The following is a 7,041-nucleotide window of genomic DNA, read 5'->3' as shown; positions in this document are numbered from 1 at the left end:
ACACACACATACACTCACCAGAAAACCAGCTAGAGTTCTCCCTAAGAATTGACATAAGTTGAGTGTTTCCTAAGAATTTACAGAAGTCATCAACCGTTGTTTATTCAGGGGGAAACTGACTGAGCATCACAGCAATGCCCACCAGTGTCTTCCAGTCCTGGGCAATCTCTCTGACCATACACTCAAGGGGCAACTCTGAATCATATCAGCAACAGTCGGACTTCAGGAAGGTAGAAACAGAGACGGTAGGCCTACAACCCGTTTATAGTCCAGCCAAGGCTCCTCACTCCAATGGACTTTAACGCTAGTTAACGTTAGCCTGATGCAGACTGATAACGTTATTAGCCTACTAGTCTACTACGATAGGCTTAACACCAGGAGAGAAGGCACTATATTTGACACCCATGCAAACCAAATAAGCCCAACGTAAAGAGCACATACAAAAATAAAGCGAAAAAATAAATTAAATTATGAAAATGATAAAGAAAATCAAACAAAAACAAATTGCCAGACGGAGCGACGACCAGAGTGTTGTGTGTAACGCGTTACAAAGTAACGAGTTACAGTAACGTAACTACTTTTTCGAGTAAAAAGTAGTGTAACGCGTTACTACTGAAAATTTGGTAACATAACATAGTTCCTTTTTCATATCGGCGCAACGTTACTTTTCCCAGGGACAGATTTGGCAGCGACGCTGCTTTCTCAACTGCGTGCTTGCGCAATAGGCACGAGCTCCACACGGTAGCCTACGTGACAGAGTCTGGTAGCATGAAGTGCAATTATAGCTCCACACGGTACATGACAGAGGCTGGTGGCAATGAAGAGCAATCACAGCAAGCGAGACGCAGCCAACGTTAACTTCTGAGGGATGGAGGTAGCCTATTCACATTACTTTGAACTCGATGAAACTAAGGGGAGGAATGTGAGTGTTAGTTGTAGCCTAGCCTACACTGTCCCCTGATTTTGTCTACTGCCGTTAACTCAACTGCCAGCCTATTGATACGATTTGCACTAGATTTGCACTAAATTTCAGAGGAGCGCCTGTTTAATGAAAGAGTATAAGGCTATAAAATAAGCCCTCATATATTTTGTGTTCACCTATATGCCCAAGATGAATCGAGGCTATGTTATTTGATATTGTTTCATAGGGCTTTAGTGGTGGTGTTGAAGCCTATAAGCCCAATGTTTTCTTGTCTAGTGCTCTGTTTGTGGCATTTTTTATAATAAAGAGCACAAAAGAAATACCTGTTATGTCCTCCATAGTAGAACTTTATGTAGGCCTACACATTTAGGAACAGATATTGGGTTCTGCCCAAAGTTGAGCAACGTAAAAGTAACATAAAAGTAACGAGTAACGTAAAAAGTTACTTTCCATAGAGGGTCACTAAGTAAAGTAACGCGTTACTTTTTTGAGAAGTAATGAGTAACGAGCAAACACTACTTTTTAAAAGTAACTGCCCCAACACTGCTCCCAGCTTCCCACTGCCCCAGCTTCTGATCTGATTTAGACACATTTGGCAGAAATTATGAGGTTATATTATTGTATTATTCCAACGTTCATTTAAACCAGTAATAAGAAACTCATTGAAATTAAAAAATCACACACACACACAATAAGAATTCTTTTTAATATTAGTGTTTCCTAAGAATGGCTGGCTCCAGTGAACCAGGTGAATCTGAGAGCGCATTTGAATTTACTCTGGCAGATCTGCCTATAGACACCATTCCATTATCAGGGATTTCCAAAATCACTGAAATCTCAGGTGCCAATCACAACTGCTTACCCAATGTGAGGCAGGCTTTATACGATGACAGCGAGAGCTACATCATTGAAGCACTTTTGTAAGCAACCAATGGCTTCGCTGATGCCATCATTGTTAAATGACACAGACTTGTATTTCCTTTGAAAATGACTGAACGACTAAACAGTTTGTTCGTTGACATGACAGGTGTGTTTGCTGTACTTCCAAAAGGTGTTTGTTAGAGTTTATTGTACCAATCTTGGCACTGGTTTAAAAAATAATATAAAAAATTCATGCTCAGGCCAATTCTCAACATCTGATGTAGGCCTAGACACACCAGGCAGACATCATGAGGAGTTAAGTGTAGAGTAGGCCTACTTGCATCTAACCTCCACAATTACACTGCCTGGGCAAACAAAGGTCACACACTCTAATATTTCATTGGACAGACGCACAGGTTCAACACAGACGCACAGGTTCAACACAGACGCACAGGTTCAACACAGACACACAGGTTCAACACAAACGTGCAGGTTCAGGTAGCTGATTGAAAGCTCAGAATTGAATTCCCATGTGATGTCATGATTGGCAATTATCAGGACCTGTTTTGACACAACATACACAAAAAAGACACAACATACTGCAGATGGAAATGCAAGGGGATTTTTTTATTTATGTAGACTACAGTTACACCCTACACAAAGGACACAAAGGATCTATGGATTTAATGTGCAAGGAGATTAAATTTCCACAAGATCATTTATCAAATCAGAGACAACATGGCTACCCTCTCGAGCTCATATCTCTTTGTCAACCATTCACTCTCCCAGACAAGAATAACAGCCATCGTCTGCATACTGAAGGATAACCTAAACATTATAGATATATGTTTCTAATTCTAAATATATAAGGGATGTGACTTGAATTTCCCCTTGGGGATCAATAAAGTATCTATCTATCTATCTATCTATCTATCTATCTATGTGTGGTGTATGTGCGTGACTTACACTGAGCGCATGCCAGTTTGCCATCTGATTCTGGAAAGCATGCATTTACACTGATTCATTCAGCAGATGTTTTTTTTCTCACAGTTAACAAAAGGCATTTGTAAGAATGAGACCCATAACACCGTTGCTCAAGCGACAGGAACACCAGACCTTGGTCAAGGCCAAACCTCGTCCCGAGAGGCAGCCTCAGTCGCAGACAGTTGGACAGTCAATCCTCCATCAGAGAGGGCTAATGGATTCGATGAGCCTCACTTTAGTGGCAAAACAGCTACATTCTGAATATGAAGAATACATTGAACTTTAAATTTATGAATCAACCGTATGTGTATCGTTCTGTAGTATGGATGCATGGGTCTTTTCCTACTGAGCCCCTCAGTGTCTTGTCAATGAAGGTCGCCCACAAATGGAAAGCAACTACTACAGTTAATTTAGTGCATCATCACATACATTCATATATGATCATTTTGTATACATTTAGGGTGCATATAGAAACGCAGAGGGCCTGAAGTCTGGGGATGAGGAGGCTTCAGTAGTGAGGCGGTGTGTGCCTTGGCCGACTGTGTGAGAGAAATGAGAAGAGAGCGCAGTTTAGCTCCGCTCAGCTCAGAGGATTATATGAGACACATGAGTTTCATAAAGCCTCCGCCAGAGCGGATATGGAAAAGCCTGATGCTGCTGCTTCTGTTGCTGCTGTTGCTGAAGCTTCTTCCTCCACCACTACACACAATCACCATGACACTAATCTACATTGCGTCAGCGTACAGAGGTAATGTGAGGTAACACACACACACACACACACATATATACACACACCCTGCACAACCCAACACAAATGGTGCATGTCCATCCAGTCTCCCTCCCTGTGATTGAGGGTGAGTCCCGTTCTGTCTCATTGAGTCTCATTCTGTCTCATTGTCTCTGCAGTGGCTGAGATGGAATTTTGTGAAAGGCCAAAGACACTCTATAGCTGAAAAAAAAACAGTGGGTTAGGCTGCCACCTTCTGGTTGATAAAGGGACTGCGCTTACAAAGCACGGGGAGAGACAAGAATGACAAGAGGGGTGAAGAGCCGCCAAGCCCTAATTACATCCGCTGCTTATTATGGAAACCATCTGCAATGCTCTCACATCAGTTTAGGTATTCTATCTTTTCTATTCTATTCTATTCTATCTTTCTTTTCAAAACAAATAGAACATTGAGATGGAATTTGTTTGAGTTTGTTTGTTTGTTTTATGCAGAGAAGAGAAATCATGTCAACTTTGAACATATTAAAGATTGCACAGACCAAGGCGAGACGGCTGGGTTTGTGTGTGGAGAACAGAGGTCAAGTGGAGCAAGGTGCAGATGATTTCTGCAGCTGTGTGTGTGTGTGTGTGTGTGTGTGTGTGTGTGGGTGGGTGTGTGTGTGTGTGTGTGTGTGCATGGGTGTGTATGTGTGTGTATGTGTATGTGTGTGTGCGTGCATGAATATGTGTGTGTGTGCGCGCTGTGTGTGTGTGTGTGTGTGTGTGTGTGTGTGTGTGCGCGTGCGTGCGTGCATGCGTGTGTGTGTGTGTGTATGAGTCAGACACCAAACAATCCTACAGCTGGACAGAGGGTGTGAGAGAGTGTGAAAAGAATGTTTGTGTGTGTGAGATGACAGAAGAGAGATGAGAAAAGCAAGAGTTTGTATAAGTCTGTGTTTAGAAGCTGGAGAGAGAGAAGACAAAAGCACAATGCGACTGTGCTTGGGAAGCTTGACCATTTCTGTGCCTATCTGAAATACATTACACAGAATGGTACAAGCAGACCTTCAAGGCGTGCATGTATGTATTTGCATGCGCATGTGTTTATGTGTTTATGTGTGTATGTGTGTGTGCATCAGTGTGTGTGTGTGTAATGTGTGTTTGTGAGAGACACTTGTCCGGACTGAGCCCCCCTCTCCCCACTCTATTTCCCCCCCCCCTCTCTCTCTCCCTTCTCTATCTCTCTCTCTCCTCCTCTCTGCAGTAGCAGCAGTTGGAGACAGATGCAGCACTGCTCCAAAGCACTGAGCGCAGCTTTCTCCCACACACACACACACACACACACACACACACACACACACACACACACACACACACACACACACACTAGACAGTAGCCAGTGATGAGGATGAGGTGGATGGCGTGAAACACAGGATGTAAGAGAGAGGCATAGAGAGAGAGAGAGAGAGAGAGGAAGAGACGCGTCTCCAGCTCTCTCTCAGCAGCTCTCTGATTCCCTCGTTCTCTGCGTCTATCTATCGACCGATCTGTCCTTATCTGCTCGGCTGCTGGAGAGAGAGGGAGTGGAGCCCTGGCCAGCACTAATGGATGGCCACTGTCTATACACACAGGTAAGAGCAGCTCATCACTATCACACACACACACACACACACACACACACACACACACACACACACACACAGACCCCCACTCTCTCTCTCTTTCTCTGTCTCGCACACACACACACACACACACACACATGCACCCACACATACACGCACACACAGACCCCCACTCTCTCTCTCTTTCTCTGTCTCACACACACACACACACACACACATACACCCACACATACACTCTCTCTCTCTCTCTCTCTCACACACACACACACACACACACACACACACATATGCACGCACACACATAGAGAGAGAGAGAGAGAGAGAGAGAGAGACAGAGAGAGAGACACACACACACATACACACAGACGTTTGCAGAAGTGCACACATACAGATGAGGACAGATACAAAGACACACACACACACACACACACACACATGCATTAACATTAAAAAATGCACATATGCACAAGATACTCTCTCACACAAGGATGCTCCCTCACCTTATCTTACTTTTATGCATGCCAATGCATATTATGCACACACACTTACCACACAAACAAACACACTCAGAGAAAGATGCACACCTCGTGCTATCCATTACAAATTTATATCTGTCCCGGTCTGGTGAAGTCTGACTTGCTCGCTAGGGCATTAACGGAGACCGATGCATCATTTATGCTGAAGCTCTGCTGGCGGGATAGTAAGTGCAAACGGAACTGCTAAAGAGGGACTGTTTATGTGTATACAATTCAGGTCACTCTGTTAGTGTGTGAGCACTGGCCAGTGTGCATTTTTGTAGTATGCGTGACTGATGCATTCTGATCTTGTGTGTGCGATAAAGAGAGAGAGCACAGAAAGTGTGTGTGTGTGTGTGTGTCTAATGTTTGCATGAATTTATATGCATTTGCCTGCTTCAGTTTATGTGTGTGTGTGTGTGTATGTGTGTGTGTCTATCAATGTTTGCATGAATTTATATGCATTTGCCTGCTTCAGTTTATGTGTGTGTGTGTGTGTTAGAAAAAGAGAGAGAGAGAGAGGTGAACATACGCTGGTGAGAGTGAATGTGCACTATACAACTCTCCTCTTCGACAGCCTCTGCAATATTCATCAGCTTCTCTCTGGGTCACATGCTGCTCTTCATCACTCTAGATGTCTCTCTATCCCTTTCTCTCTCTTTTTCTCCCCTCCATCTCTACCTCCATGCTATCTGTCTTTCCCAGTCACTCTCTGTTTCTATCCTCCTCTCTTTCTTTCTCCTATCTCTTGCTTTCCCCTTCTCTGTCTCATTACACTCTCTTTTTCTATTTGTGTGTGTGTGTGTGTGTGTGTGTGTGTTTGTTGTGTGTGTGTGTGTGTTGTGTGCGTGCGTGCGTGCGTGCGTGTGTGTGTGTGTGAAATTAATTTTGTTTTGTTGATGGTCTTTCTGCTTCTCAGTGGAAACCATACATCCTAAAGGTCATGCACACAAACATACCCCCATATACAATTTATTACAAAGACAAACAAACAAACAAACAATCATACCCCCATATACAATTTATTACAAAGACAAACAAACATACCCCCATACACAATTTATGACAAAGACAAACAAACAAACAAACAAACAATCATACCCCCATACACAATTTATTACAAAACCTGTAACTATGCAGTACACCACACATACTTTATCTTGGTCTGTCTGTACTTCTCTTGACTTCCGTGTGAGTGTGTGTGTGTGTGTGCGCAGAGGAGCCGGCATGATCCACCTCTCTCTCCCGGACACACACAACCTCCACAGGCCGACCCTTAAGCAGCAGGGAGGGGATGGAGGCATGTGATCCGGGTCGGTCCGACGTGGCCAGGGGACGGGGCGCCCGCACGTGCCTGACCACGTTAATGGGCCTGATGGGCTGGGTGGCGCCGCGTGGGGTCGGCCCCTGGGGACGCTGGGACAGGAGGG

This window comes from Alosa alosa, chromosome 9 (assembly GCF_017589495.1).
Source record: "Alosa alosa isolate M-15738 ecotype Scorff River chromosome 9, AALO_Geno_1.1, whole genome shotgun sequence".
In the NCBI taxonomy this organism is placed as follows: domain Eukaryota; kingdom Metazoa; phylum Chordata; class Actinopteri; order Clupeiformes; family Clupeidae; genus Alosa; species Alosa alosa.
This window is presented reverse-complemented; position numbering follows the sequence as displayed.